The sequence below is a fragment of the Acanthisitta chloris genome, unplaced genomic scaffold (assembly GCF_000695815.1).
Source record: "Acanthisitta chloris isolate BGI_N310 unplaced genomic scaffold, ASM69581v1 scaffold4247, whole genome shotgun sequence".
NCBI classification, from domain to species: domain Eukaryota; kingdom Metazoa; phylum Chordata; class Aves; order Passeriformes; family Acanthisittidae; genus Acanthisitta; species Acanthisitta chloris.
This window is the reverse complement of record NW_008683045.1, coordinates 32769-36984: the sequence shown is the minus strand read 5'-3', so window position 1 is coordinate 36984 and position 4216 is coordinate 32769.

Below are 4216 nucleotides of genomic sequence, written 5' to 3'. Positions count from 1 at the left end.
CTCTTTCCTTAGCATCCAGCACTGGACAGAGACAAGCTATCAGGCAACATGGACCCTAATTCTGACCCCACAAGCTGCTCTTCAGCGATTTTCAAAGGACTGGCATACCAAACTGCAGCTTAGGCAGACTTATTTTAAAGTGAATGTAACATGTTTGAAGATTGCCAAGACTAATAAAAGGAAAAAATGTGCTGATCTATGCAAGACTAGCTAGGCTGATCTCAAAAGTACATCTAGGTTTAAAAGTATGTAATTATAGTGATGTAGAAAGTGACACAAAATACAGCTTGGGTTTATTAATGGTAAATCAGACCCTACTAAAGAATTTCTTTCCTCATGACAGTCAGGAGATGAGGATGCATTGCATATATCTTCACATACAGCTTCTAGCACAACTTCTTTCTCGTTGAAATGGGGGAAAGTGAACCATTAAGACAGATTACAACATACAGTACTAATGTTCTTGCTCATTGTGTGAATTTGGATGTTATCCTGCTGGTCAGAAAGACATTAGAAGCCTGAGGAGCTCAGTGCAAAAACAAAATCAGTTCCAGAAGGCTGAAAAGAGACTCTTGGAGTTCTATCAAAGTTTAAAGATCACAATATTTTCACTAATGACAAAACCAGTGTTCTAATTAAATTTAGCATTACCTCTACCTTTATCATCCTCAATTCAGGATCAGTAATTCAGGTCTAGGTGGTGAAAATAAGTTGCATTAAACTCAGTCATACAAAGAGCAGGTCAAGCACCAAGAACCAAAGGCAAAGCATTTCACCTGAGTGCTGTGAGCTTAGCAGTGGGAAGTGAGAAAGTGGGAGTGGAAGAAGAGTTCTCAATTAGTCATTTTTTTATTAGTTCTGAATCATAACTGCTTAAGTCAACAAATATATGCAGCCTAGGGATTGTACTTGAAAAAGTATTCTCTGAAAAAACAAAGTAGTCTTATTTCCCAAGGTAGTAATATTTCCCTTTAGAACGGTACCTGGTGAGACTTCTGAAACCATTTCAGTTTCAATTCATCTTCTTTGAATGTAGACAACCAGGATGTGCAAAAGGACAAAGATAGGTTAGTAGGTGGGCCAGGAAAATGCTGTACAGAAGAGTCTGACTCACTTATCCAAGAAGGAAGTCTGGGAGAAAGCAGGAGAGCAGCCACCCTCCCAGAGAGGCTCATGACAGCTCACAGGGCAGAGTGGTGAGGGTGCAGCACCAACCTGTTTCTGGTTGGCCTTTTTTGTTTTGTTGCATGGTTTTCAGTTTGTTTTTTTTTATATTGGATCCATTCATACCAAGAACTACAATATGGTTGTGCTTTAGAGGGAAGTGGATGCTTCATCTTATCCTACATTCATATCTTTCATCTTTCTTTTATGCTTGGCCTGTCTTATGGAAATTCTTCATTATTAGGCTGTGATGTTCTAAGAGATACTTAAGATGAAAATCTATTAACCTCTGTGATACCTTATCTCAATAGAGACTTCAAGTTATTATTATAATTGCAATATTAAGAGGAAAGATATGATATTTTGGTAAATAGAATGAGCAAGCCTCTACTTGTAGTGACTCCTGTTTACTGTAAGCAGGTGAGATGAATAAGCTTTTATGGAAAATGTGCTTGGATGCACCAGCTTTGGATGCACAACTTATGCATTAGCAATGTTTATGGATTGACTCATTACACAACCAGTCTTTATGCACATCCTTTCTGGGAATATATAGGTTTCCAGACTTAATCAAAACCAGGATGTCCAATATGTAGGGAAGTTTGTTTTTCACTAGACTTCCATGAATCAGAACCTCCCTGAACTAGAAAACATCCTTGACCAGTGTTTGAAGGGACAAGATTTAGTGCTCCAATATAATGGCAGGCCACAAAGTAAACAGCAAATGCTCTAGGCTCCTTATTTTAGCTCATGCTTACTCCAGATCCTGAAAGGACCTAAACTCCAGGACATGGAGGCCTTATGTATGGAACTATAGAAGGAGCCTAACCAAATGATACCAGGCATCTGTTTAAAGTGAAACCCAGAAGAATTTGAAAGCAACACTGAACTTCTTGAACTGGTATTTCCCCATGAAACCACCACTGGAAAGCTTCCAGCTATTGCCCTAAAACAGGGTGTAAGGACATGCATATAGCAAAGTGTGAGGCAAGGTGCTGTGGGAAGACTGAGCACACAGGGAACTGTGCAAAGGGAGGGCTAGTTTAACAAGTTTTGCAGGACCAGTTATAGACCCACCCAAGTACAAAAAAACCCACCAATGTGCCAAAGCGGTTATTGAAACATCACGACCTGCACCGACCTAAGCTGCTGGCAGGAATTACTCCTGGTGTTATCAGCAGGCAATGTGTCAAGTGAAATTAGTGCCAACTAGGTCAGTATGTGGTTACAAGCAGAGTCGAGAAAGCTATAGCCTGTACACAGAACCTAACAGTGAATCTGTAGGACCAACCCTCTATCAACCAGACCTGAACCCTACTCTTACAATAAAGTGCTGTAGTTGACTACTTTGCTACTTGCTTTCATGTAGCCTTGCTCCAAGCTGACAGCAAAAGCCACAATCCAAGCTTACAGGTGCCCTTCTAAGGTACGGTGGATGATCTCAGCAGGGAAGTCACAGCAAAGTTACAAAACCTGCACGACTACTTGAGGCAGTGGCTGAGGTAGCAGGCGAAGGTGGGAAGCGAGATAACGTCGCACAGATATGGTCAAGCCATTTGCCTGCTAAAACATGATTGCTTTTCTGTTGATGCTGATGCATCTAACCAAATACACTTGAACGTTGCTTGCGAAAATGGCCATGTTGACAGGCACAGAGATTGAAATCAGGTATCTAGTACCCAAAGAAACCCCACCATAGGGTCCAATTAGGGAATCTGTTGTCACAGTGGGTCAGAGCACAAGGCAGTGTGGTCTGATAGCCTTGTCCAACATGAACCCTTTCAGCAATGTAAGCGATTCCATTTCTGGCAAAACATCCCAGGCACTTGAGATCAAGAGGTTTAGAAGGAATTCCCAAGCCAGAGATTACATCTTACCACTTGTATCCAGTGCCAAGGATAGTCCTAACCTCCTGGAATGTGTTCCATCTCATTTTGAACCCACTGATACCTTTGGCTTCCACAGTATTCCCCATTAGCCTAACTTCAGATGTACTTACATTTTGCATATTAAACCCTAGTATCTTCCTTTCATCCATTTCTAAAAGTTTGACAGATGGTTTCATCAGCTCCTAGCTGTATGCAATGCTGATTCCTCCTATCCAGCACCCAGCCAGAGTAATAGTTTCCTAAGGAAGTCGTATGGCTTTTAGTCTTATCTGGTTCGAATGCTAACTGCAGCCCTTGAAAAGAATCTAATAAAGCTAGAGAACAGGGAGAAAACCAATGAAAGGTGTCCAAAGAGATGGAAATGAGTTCCATATAAGTTTATATAGCAGTACACCAACATTTTGTTCTCTTCCTTCCCCAATAATTAATATTCTAATTGGCTCCTTCAGTACAAGGGTTGGGCAGATGTTTTCAGAGAACTATGCACAGTGCAGAACCTTCTCCAAATACCACTCCAAAAGGCACCTGTGTCACAGGTATATTAGGATACTTTTCTCTCATGTGAATTCCTTTGTGTTTTGTCAACATAGGCTATATTTGTTATAGAAGGCATATTTGGTGGCCTAGTTTACAAGATCATACATGCTTGAAGACCAGTATCACATTTACTCCTTTCTATTTCTGTGCTCCTAAGGCTAATTTAAAAATCATGTCTAGCATAGATATTGCAAACTCCTTTAGACTCCTATAGTCAATACTGTCTGGGCCCAGAGAGCTTTACTGACTGCCCTAAAAAGCTGCTACTGGCACATCAATTTCAGATGGTTCCTTGAACTAATCTGTTTCAGAGCATGGCTCTGACATGAAACCTTCTAAGTTCCTCAGCTCTGAACATTGATGCAGGTGACTTGGCTTTTCAGTCACAGTCTTCCCTTCCCAGAGGAGAAGCTAGGACAGCAACAAGAGCATTCTCTAACTCAAGGCAAACAACAAGCCAAAAGGCAGAATTTCTTTGAATCTTCATCTACTCTCCCTAAACCCAATTCTTTGTTCATATTTGCATAGCCCAGCACACATTACCACAGTTAGGAAATGTCTTTACCTTCGCAGTGCTGGACCCTCTGCTAAGTCCCAAGATTACACTGTAAGAGATTTAGGCAGAC